Source organism: Humulus lupulus, chromosome 7, assembly GCF_963169125.1.
Source record: "Humulus lupulus chromosome 7, drHumLupu1.1, whole genome shotgun sequence".
NCBI lineage: Eukaryota > Viridiplantae > Streptophyta > Magnoliopsida > Rosales > Cannabaceae > Humulus > Humulus lupulus.
In genome coordinates, this window is record NC_084799.1 from 9,110,518 (window position 1) to 9,122,186 (window position 11,669).

The window sequence follows — 11,669 nt, forward strand, 5'->3', positions numbered from 1 at the left end:
CCTTTCCACAACATTTAAGTATAACTCTTTTAAAAAAGTGTTATCCTAAACACATAAAATTTGGCAGGACATAAAAAAATGGCGCACAAATAATTGGCGGCAAATGAAATAATTGTGACAAATATTGTATTATTTCACTTGCTATTATCATTTTATAAATGTACATATCTCATTCTCTCTCTTAACTCTCTGTCTCCCTCATTTCTATCTAACCTCAAACCCCAAATTTTCCCGAACATTTAGAAATTTTTCCGAACCTCCGAGACCCCTCTAAAAAAATTTCCAAACTTTCCTAGAGGAAATTCTCCAAATTTCCCAGAAATTTCCCCACAGCCTCAAACTCCTAGCTCTCCCTACCTCTCACCGAAATCCCAAAATTCTAGTCCTTCGTCGTTCGAATCCTTCCGGTGATGAATTCCCGATGAATAGGACTGTCCTCACTGGTAGTTCTACTAGTTGTGTGGTGGTTGGCCACCACGGGATCCGAATCAGACCTTGGCCGCATCCGAATCCGACTGAGGTCATGAAGGCGCACCAGATTATTGACACGGTTCAGAGGGAGCAGAGGCGTCAATTTGGAGTCAAGAACCCTAGAACCGTCATTGTGGTTACTCCCTTCACATGACCGGTCTGATGCATTCGCTGATGCTGGTGCCGTACGAAGTCGTTTGGATCGTGGTGGAGGCTGGTGGAGCTAGCAATGAGACCGATTCGATCCTTGCCAAGTCGGGACTCCGGACCATTCACGTTGGATTCGAGTAGCGGATGCCGAATTCTTGGGAGGGTCATCATCGATTGGAGGCTCGGATGAGGCTTCGTGCATTGAGGTGAGTTCATGGTACTTTTGCTCAGCTCAGTTGTTGATTTTAGCGTTTATGTTAGTTTTGTTTCCAAAATTGAGCTACATTTATGATACTTGATCTTGATATATAAATAAATTAGCAAGGTGATTCTATACTCTCTGTTCTCTATTCGCACCTTTCTTTCCTCACTTATTTTGTTCTTACTTTGATACAAGTTTAGGTTCATATTTTAAATTATTTGAATATGGCAGTTTTAATTAATAATAGTCCTTTAGATTTGGGCTGTGTTCATTTGTGTTTGTGTGAGTTTTTGGTTTTTTCATTAACCTTACTGTATAATTATTTATTTTACAGCAATTTTATAGTCTAATTATTGATTATGAGCTCTTTTTTTGTTGTTTGGTTTGTTAGTACTGATACTTTACAAGGATGATTGACCTAGTTGCTGATTATTGTCCATGATTCATTCTATAATTAAGACAGAAAGTATGCTTTTTAGTTTGGAAAATTACAAGAGATGAACATCCATACTCTAATTTTAGTCTTACAAGAGATGTGTTATATGTTATTTTCATTATAAATTCTATACGTGTATGCCCAGAATTTTGAAAGTTGTACAGTTAATTTTCCATCTGTTTTATTACAAAAAAAATGCATACTAGTCCAATTTGGTAAACTTTTAAAAAGGGAACAATTAGTCTATAATGCATGGACTGTTCCTATTACAAATCTATCAAAGGGACTAAAGCTCTGAATTTTGTTTTTGATTTAACAAGGATGCCATTTTACCCGAACAAATTAAGTGAAAACTAACTGACAGTTTTAGTAGCAATAGGCCTGTCCCAGATAATTTAATCTTTCTGTAAGATTTTTAGTGCTCTGACTCTTTTTCTTTTTCCATTTGTACCAGGAAAATGGGTATTCTCGAGACATTCTGACTACAGTGCACAGAAGTAGAGCTGACTGTCCACAACCTGAGGTTTAAAGTTGTTGAATCCTTGTGCAATCTTATTTTCGGTAATGTACATCTTATTCAAAACTTCATGTAATTGTCATTGGGCAGGAAATGGTTACTATCAGTGTAGGTGGTTCTATGCTTGATCGAATTTATAAAATCGTGTCATATTTACGTCTCTGATTTATATTTGTCATAAAATCATGTCATCTTGATGCTAAATTGAAGTTATTAAGCATGTATATCTGTTTTGATGTAATATATATAAATATATAAATTTTTATTAAGCTGTCTCTGATGATACATTAGACTAAATTTTGGGGCTCAGTTGTTGAATTCTTGAAGTATAAAAATCTTCTTGGTAAATTTTCATATCAGTATTGTGATTCATATGGCCTCTTTCTATTATGAGTCTAGTTATTTCTCACTGCAACTAATCATTCGAGGAGAGGTTAGATATACAGAATCAGTTTTGAGTTCTATAATTTGATGGCACTCTTATTTATTTGTTTACTTATTTATATTTGTGGCACTCTTTTAGGTCTTGTCTTAAAAAAAATTTGTATTTTCTTCTTTCATTATTGTCTCTAATGTATTTTGCAGCCACATGTTGACTTTGGATTAAAAGTACTTGGTGCAAATGCTATGTCCATTCTTGGCCTATATGGGTTTGTCCAGGTAGAGTACTCGTTTAAGTTTCGTTGATTGAGGCTTAGTTGAATAAACACATAAATACATGCATCCATCTTATAGACAAACATAATTTTCTGAGAGTACATATTAATCCTAATATAGTAACTAAATGAATATTGCTTGCAGTTTTTACTTATATTTTTATTTTTATTTTTCAGAGATGTTTCATTCTGTTCCTTAATACTATTTTCCCTGAAAAAGATGTGATTTTTACCTGTGTTTTGGGGGTAACAGAAGTGTTTGTACATTAGTAACAAGGTTTTAGTTGCTGCCATAGTCTGGTGGCCATATATTTTCCCAATGTCCCCACTCAAGGGCCTTAAAAACAGAAAGAGGTCTTAGATCACTATTGGGTTCCATGACTAATGAGTTGATTGAGTAATCAAGATAATGATTTAGACAAAAGATTTGTTTTTTTTAATCAACTGGGGCTCACTTTTGTGCTGTATGTTAGTATTTGATGTTGAATTGGTCCACCGTTAAGAGTGCAAGTTCTTACTGTATCTCTTGAAACAAGTTCTAGCTAGTGATAAATCATAGTTATGATTAGACTGAGATTGGCTATAGTGCATGCTTAGATTCAGGACATACCGCCTGGAAATTTGGTACCTAATAGACTTTGGAGTCCTATGCCCCAGTTGGTGCTTATATTGGAAATCTAGTACTAGTTGGATAAAATGGGATTATTGGCTACACATAGGGTTAGGGACTCAATGGGATGCAACAGACTTATTTATTTCTTTGGTCCCCTTTCTAAAATTGTTTGGTTTTAGTTGTTTGCAAATAGTTTTATTCTTTATGTTTCATGATTTCTTTTTGTTTCCTTGATTAATTCTATTTGTAGCTGAGTTAAACTACCCCTTTTATACATTATTTCAACTTTTTTTTTACCCCTGTTTTACAATTCACACAGTATGATCCTATTTATAGTTTTTGTATATATTTAATTCAATCTTGGAATGGATGCCTTGGAAATATATTTGTCAAACAAATTTTCGTGCAAACTGGAAATATATTTAATAATTTAATATTACTTTTTGCAATCTTTTGTTTCTTATTGCCCAATGGCTTCCCTTCTAAATCTTTCCATAACAACCACCCTACCCAAATCCATCCAATAACCCCCATCCCATCCCTTTCCTTTCCTTTCCTTTCTTCCACTTCTTCCTCCCGCCTAGCACACTCTAAATAAGTGTATTTCTGGGTTTATGTGGACTCTCCTAAAATATAAGTGTTGAATTATACAAAGAAGTTGTTATTAAGATCATATTCTTTATTTTGTACCATCTGAATAATTAGATCTTGCTTGTTACAGTGTTTAGATGATGTTTAGTCATATATCCTCGTTGAAAGATCTTTGGAGAAGTACAATGTTGTTCTTGACTCTATAGTTCAAGACTTTCCTCACGTGGTTAGTTGCTTATTGTTATTATTATTATTATTATTATTATTATCTTTTTCTTTCCATGTTATCAAATTCATTTTCAAATTCTATCTAGAGGAATGGGGTTTCAACACTTATCTTCAAAGGAAGCTTTTCTCTATGAATGTTAGATTTTTCCTCCATGCTCTTGAAATTGCATTACTTTTCTGTCTATTTTGTTTTAGGTATTGCTTCAATACTACATTGAATGACAATGCCTGCTGAAATGTACGAGGAGGATTCTCATGCATGCTTGTAATTTTATAATGAATGATGAGTGATTTACTTATTTAGTTCTCAGTTGTTATCCCTTAGAGACTTATTTTCCTTTATTGGGCATCCTCAACTAGTGCTAGATATCTACAGCTGAACTTTAAATCCTACTTTCTAAAACTCATTATTTTTCTTTTTATACTGCTACTATTGATGCAGTATCTCTAGGAAATGGCTCTCAGAGAGATGTCGATATACGGAAGGAGGCACTAAACCTCATTTATGATGGTTTAGAAGGAAAACTATTGTATGTTCTCCAAGAGCTTCTATCTTCTAGTCACCCTGACCAAATGGTATATTTACTAATTACTATGAAAAGATGTATTTCCTACATTCCTTATATTGTTTTGAAATATGATGATTAAAATGATACATAATGAAGCCTTGTAACATAAGTTTTAGGTGTTACTTTTTCAAACTTATATCTGTGTTTTGTGGATGCACTTTATTGATATTAGATGTACTTTAGTTATTGATATATTCCTTCAAATTAAAAACAGAACATAGTAGCATTTTTGTGTCAATTATTCTAATGCACATGTTTGTGTGAAAAGCGACGTTTTGAAGATACTCTACAAATGATGACGTATAAAAGCCTATTAATTGTTCTAGTAGTGCAATATAACTATGTTGATCTGCTTGAAACTGTAGTTCTTGAATTTTAATTAAAAGGGGAACAAAAAGAAGTTCACATGTCTAATTTTGAAAGAGAAGTGTACAATTTTTTTTTTTTGTTTTTTAAAAAACTGAGACAATATATACTGTTCCCCAGAAAACAATTGATCATGTAGTTTTTGTCCATTAGAGAAGAGAAAGTTTGGAGGTTGATTTGATTAGTATTTTTAGTATTATCATAATCAATCGGTATTAATATTGGCTTTTTCTAGGAGCTTTTATTTGGTTCAAATCATGGACCAAATTGAATTTTCTTTTCTTTTCTTTTTCCTTTCTTTTGTTTGGGAGAACAAGATTTCCCAACTTATTTTCTTTCTTTGTAATGTCTATTATAATGTTTATTATTCTGATATGGAATCAATAGGAACAAGGGCTGGTTAGTACTAACTTTTCAGTAACTCTCATTAAATAAATTGTCTCAATAGTTATATGTTATTTGATGAAACATGAGCATTGTTGCATTTGCAATTGCCAAGCTGCATGTGTTTTGGGTGTGTTTTGTTAGTACATTTTAATGGGCCACTTAGCAAATCTAGTTCTCATGCATGTTACAAGTAATAGAAAAACTTGGTCTTCTAAACAATTCTAAGTTTGAATTGTTAAGGATTTACTAGTACAGTAGTCTTTCGTGATTATTTCCTTTTCAAGACTTAATCATTGGCTATAAATGACTCATAATTTTATAAGTGCTTGTATTTTTTTGTTTTCTTCTTTGTCTGACTCACGTACTCATAAATGCTCTATATGAATCTAATTATTGATAGTAAGGGTTTAGCTACAACAATGTATTCCTTGAGCACTTAAAATTTTTTCCAAAATGGATTGATTATCACTTAAAATTCGAGGCTTGCTTAGATTTCATAATTACATGGTAATATTTTTTTAATATATATGTATGCTTGACCATATTTTTTCTTCAATTCCTCTGAAATAAGGTAGCATGTCAACTTGCATTTATTATGATTATGGAGCATTTATTCCCAATTTGGTCTCTCCTTGTGTAAGAGTTATAAATCTTTTTTATGTAATGAGATAAAAGGGTGCATTATTATATAAATTCATCATGCAAGTTAGTTGGGCAAAGCTTAAGTAAAGAAAAAAGAAAAAAGAAAAAAGAGAATAAAGGTGGTAGCTAGGCATGTTTGCTTTGACAAGAAAATAAATTCAATTCCAGAAAGGGCATTCAACATATGATAGTTTGTTAAGTTGTTGGATAAAAATATTGATTTGTTACAAGCCACCATTTCTCTTTGAAATTTTGGTTTGCCCTGCATCATACAAGATATTGTAACTTATAAATAATTTCTTTTATATAGCTTTTTTTTTCCCTTTCAATTGTTGCATGTTAAAATGAATGGCATGGGCTAAAAGAATGAAAAATAATTACATTTAAATTTATGTAATAATTGCATCCATGCTTTATTTGAGGAGTGTTGTCTCCTATCTTTATTTGAGGAGTGTTGTCTCCCTTTTCTTTAATTGAGGAGTCTTATCTCCATTATAATCTTTATTTAATATTTGTTATCTTTTATCTTGTAGTAGGTCCTTATGCATATATATAACTGTTGAAGCATATGTATGTTCTTTCCATTTTCTTTTATTTTGTTTGATTGTGTTGTGCCATATGATTCTAGTTCAATAAAGTATCATGTTGCTACTATTTTGTTATTAGCATTCATTTAGTTACAAATTTAGTGACTTAATTATCGTTCTTTCTTTTTTTTTTTTATGATTTTTGACTAGTTTATTAATGGTCTTGAAGTCTTGAAAACAATTGTTGGTGAAAAAAAAATAATGTTAGTGATAATAGTGATAACGATGTTATTGTTAATGGTCTAGGAGTTATGAAACAAAAGACTACAAAGTCCATGTCTTCTTTTTGTTGGCTTTTTCTACTTCTTATAACACTACACCAATAACCCCTTTTTATAATATAATACATGGGCATGATGGAATTGCGAGGATAAAATATAAGTGTTGTTTCTTCTTACCCGAATTTCTTATCTTTTGAACATTACAGTGATATTGAACCCAAGGCACCCGAACTACTGTTGAAGCTGCATGCCGCCGCTAATCTGCCGTCGGTCTCCTCTGCTCTGGTTTCAGAGGTAGGTTTTCTTGCCTTATATCTCTTGTCTTTTGCTTCTTTGAAAAAGTTCTGGGTTAGATTTTGGAATGTTTGTTTGTATTGAGGTTCAAGGTAGTGTAAGGTAACTGTGGTCTATGTTACTCTTTAACTAATGGTCAATGCCCCACAAGTGCATGATAAAATGATGCAAAGAAACTGTATATACATTATGAGCTTGGACTGATAGAATATGCTGTATGAGCCCTTTTGTTTAATGAAGTATTCAATTTTAGAGGGTGAGCTATATATTTCTAGGCTAAGACAACAATTTCTTGCATGAGATGAGATATAATGAGCTTTGTAAGAAAGGAGAGGGGGAAAGTATATACCACTTATATACTTCCTCTATGTTTAATGACACAGTAACTCCTACTATTTTGTCTCGGAGAGGCTTTCTTGTATAAATATATACACACATATATATATATTGTGTATATATAGAGAAAGAGAGGTATACTTTTCTTCAATTGGAGAGAAGAGCTGTAGTTATTTTGTAATCAATTAAGGAATCTGTAGAAATTTTTGCGTTGGTAGTTCCTAAAAACTTACTTTCTATGCTATTTTAATTTGATATTCTTATGACTAGTATTAATATGGACAGTAAATTTGGCCTAGAAAATTGTAATGGGTCTATGACAGTGTTAGCAAGTTATGGCTTGTTTGAGGAGTAGTGCTTTTGTGGACCTGAAGCTTGTCTTTTTCCAACCCTTTTACTAAACATAGTCTTTGGGTGATCATGTACTCTCTGGTTTTGAGTTTACTGGTGATGGTGATGTTTCTGTATAGCAATTTCATTTTCAACTTATGAGGTTCATCTCATCTGAGGTTCACGCATATCTATCTAATAATCTATTTGGTTTTAAGGGAAATTAAATTTAAAATTTGTACAACCAAAATAGCTTATAAATGAATGATTGTTTGTCTTTTAGTTTCAAAATCAAATCCTAGGCTGCATAAGAAATGTCTTCCAAGGTTCAGTAAAAGAAGAACATGATTATTGATCAAGTATAGAGAAAAAGGGAGGAATTATAGATTTAATGGAGAGTTACTAAGTTGTAGCAAGAAGTTGAAAATTGGATCATATTGCTTGGAGTAGAAATACATGTATTTTAGTGTTTTTTTTCTTTCATGTAAACAGAAAATCATGGATTCCCTGTACTTTTTAGCTTAAGAAATTTGCTTGTCATGTCTCATTTTCTATTTCTTATGAACCTTTGTTATTGACACCGAGTTAGATGCATTTTTTTACCGACTCAGGTCAAAAGAACACTAGAATTAAGGCAAAGTATTTAAGTTTAGACAATGTTACAAAGAACTTGAGAAAGTTCTATGCACAAGCTTACTTGGGACAATCACCAAAACAAGCTCCAAAGTATTGGCTTCATTTTCAAGTTTCTGTACTATCGCTTGGTTGGAATACTTTCTTTGTCTCAAAGGCATATAGTATAGGTAATTGAGTTCAAACTTGCTAGTCAAATTATATTGAACATATAGTTGATTTTTATGAAGCTCGCCATTAAGATACAATATCATACAGTATGCATAAAGAGTAATGCATGTTGGTGAATTGGATTGCTTACTTATTTATAGTAGTGTTTGAAACTAATTTGTTTGATGTGATCTGAACTAGTAACTGAAGTTGTTTCATGAGTTTCAAAAGCTTGATTCATGAATTGGATTGCTTACTTCTTCATGCAGAAAATGGGATCAATGGCAGATGAATTAGATCCATGTTGAACAATCAGTAAGTTGCTTAAAATTTCTGCTGAGTTGTTTATGTCAAGCATAAGTAGAGAAACGAGTATCAGGTTACTACTTGGGTATATTGTTAAATGAGTCCTTTGATTACAGTTTTTAAAAAGACGATGCTTCTTCATGCCCTTCTTTATTATTGAAATTAATTCCCCTGCTCATGTATGTTGTTCGGTGTGATTATATGCTGAATATCATTCCTTGTATTTTCTTCTGTGTGAATTGATTTTGTTATTAATTTTTAAATTCTATACAAGTGTAACTTAAATAAGTAAGTGAATATTTCAGCATGATCTAGAATATGATATTTTAGTCATAAATTTACGAATTTGATATTGTTGTTAGAAAATTACGTAGTAGACTTTGTCTGTTTTCAGTTGGTGAACACAGGAAAGGAAAGGGCAAAAGTCAGCCTTCTTTTACATGGGCGGTAAGCATCTCTTTTCCTAACATAATTGTGTATAATTACTCCTAGATGTTGAAATTCTTGATTTCAGGTATTGACTTGCATGAAACTTATATAATTTTTTCTTCATTTTGTTTGAGACAACTGTGACAAAGTTCAGAGTGGGGTTTTCCTGATTATCACATATATGGCTGTCATGAAACATCTAATATCTAAAAATATTTGAACTAAATGTATGCTCTGGTGTATTGAGCAAAACTCATATTGCAGTTCTGAGAGCAAAATATGGTTCTTTTGTTATTTCATTGTTGCTATTAGATGGCTGTCTTTACTTGTCCCTAACTGACAAAATAATATTTTTTCATTACTCTCTTTTTCAAAGGCAAAAAATGTCTAGTTAACAATAGTTTTCGCAGCTAGTGTTATGGTGCTCTAAATTTGATTATTGTACCCTTCCTAAGACTATTTCATGGTTTGGAAAACTATCTATGGCTCTGAGGTTTTTTTTCTTAAAAAAATAGATGTTAAAGGAGATAGCTTCTGACTAGACAATCTCTAGAAAAAGGTTGAGATATGACTTTACTTGTCCATTCAGGCCATTTTTGCCAAGTACTTCTGATTTCTGTTTTCCATGGTTGGACTATGTGCTCTTTCTTCTGCATTGCTCATATTTTGATGCTTCTCTGAATTTTCATAATGTGTTTTCTAACTAGGAAGACAATGTTGCCAACCAGAGGGAACATCTAATTCTTCTCCTTGCCAATATTCACATTCAGAAAGCTAATAAGTAGTCTGTCTTGAAGGTATTCTGATAGTTAATTAAGGTTGTAAAGCTTTGCCTTGTGGTGTTTATTCCATATTGGCTGCTTCCTAGTTATTTTTAGTTTTCTGGTTTTTCCTTGTGGTGTTTATTCCATATGCCTTGTGACGTGATTGGTTTGAATAGATGCTTTGAAATATACACAAGTTAGCTAATCTCTGCCTCTATTTTGGGCAGTGAATGCTTTTTCTTATGAGACTAAATTTTTTTTTGTTGTATTTTAAGTTGTGGATAACAATTGGTTTTTATTTTTTAAGATAACAATTGGTTTTTGTGCTGTGGATCATTAGATCTGTTTTATTAACATAAGGATGTAATATTTGCTTCTACATTTACTATCATTCTAGTCATAGAAATTTAGTATAGTTTAGTTACAAGTAATTTAGTTGCTGCTGTTGACAATTTGTGGTATCTAAAAGATGGAATACATACTGTAGTCTTGAAAAAACTTTCAGAAAATGGTAAGAGCCATGTGGGTTTTACAGTTTTATTTTTGTATGATACTTCAAGCACTGATCTGTAGACTTATCTCAGTTTTTGGTGGATCCTACTCCATTTTCTAGGATCTTGCAGGCAAAGGACACCAAGTGAATTAGATAGAGAGGTTAAGAACTTGAGGGTTTACTGACCTGTTTTTGAAGCATAACACTTTCAAAGAAACTGCAAAGCCATCGAGATATTGATGCAAAGAATGGAAGAATGTATTTCACTAATTTTTGTATACATTTCTTGTTTTGTATTTAGTGATAAAGGAATCTGAATTGGGCATAAATTATGTTGTAATATGATTTCTTAAGCCTAGACTAGTAGACTAAATATTGTAATTATATTTGAGTAATTAATAAAAATTTATTTATGTTACCTTATTTGGCTTCAACTTTCATATTTGTTTTCCTAGTTTTGTGTAAGTAAAAAAAGATTATGTTTCTCTAAGCTAATATAACACGTGTCATACTAAAGTGTAGTATAACACAAAAAAAGTGTTATATAATCGACTATAAATAACATAATTCAACACTTATCTATATATTAAAATAACACAGAAATTGTGTTATCGTTGACAATACAATAACACATCTGTATAACACTGATAAAGTGTTATGTAAAGTACCCTAACCTACGATAACATAGTCGGTCTTAACACATCAGAAAGTGTTATCGTATGTTTTGATAACACATTTTCGGTGTTATTAAAAGCATTTTTTCTTGTAGTGTCATAAAATGAAATTGGAATTTCATTATCTTCAGGCAATAACTCCTTCAAGAAACCAAATAACTCAGTAATGCTTTTATCACTCCAGCCATGTTTAGCTTTTAGATTGTACAACCTAAGAAGAGCAGATAATTTTGTAAATCTTGTACAACCAAGGTAAATTGGTTTCTCGGCATCATTAAGGAGTGTCTCAAACTTATTTGGGTCTACTCCTGATCCATAATGTGCGTCATCAATCATTTCATCTAATGGATCCCAGTTCTCCTCCACTATATTCCTCCTCACTCCTTTTGGTCTACTTGGCAGAGTTGGAGCAATCGGAGCTATCTCCCCATGGTAATACCAAATTGTGTAACTCTTGTCGATCCCATTGAAATATAAGTGTTCTTTAATCTTTTTAAGATCCATCTTTTTAACATTTCCACACTTAAGACATGGACAATAAGTAAAATTTGGGTCTTTCACATTTTCCAAACAAAACCTTAAGAACAAATCGACCTCGTTCCTATATTCCGCAGATAACCTATT

The 11,669-nt window shown here is 32.2% G+C and overlaps 1 long non-coding RNA gene across 1 annotated transcript; it reads left to right on the top strand.

The window, feature by feature from the left end:
* Positions 1 to 232: 232 nt before the first annotated feature.
* On the top strand, positions 233 to 10,794 carry LOC133790622 (uncharacterized). The gene is made up of 10 exons (XR_009874044.1): positions 233 to 827; positions 1,714 to 1,820; positions 2,362 to 2,436; positions 3,767 to 3,862; positions 4,307 to 4,440; positions 6,843 to 6,930; positions 8,649 to 8,694; positions 9,080 to 9,132; positions 9,822 to 10,389; positions 10,492 to 10,794. It is a non-coding gene; the product is annotated as an uncharacterized LOC133790622 (long non-coding RNA).
* The last annotated feature ends 875 nt before the right edge of the window (positions 10,795 to 11,669 follow it).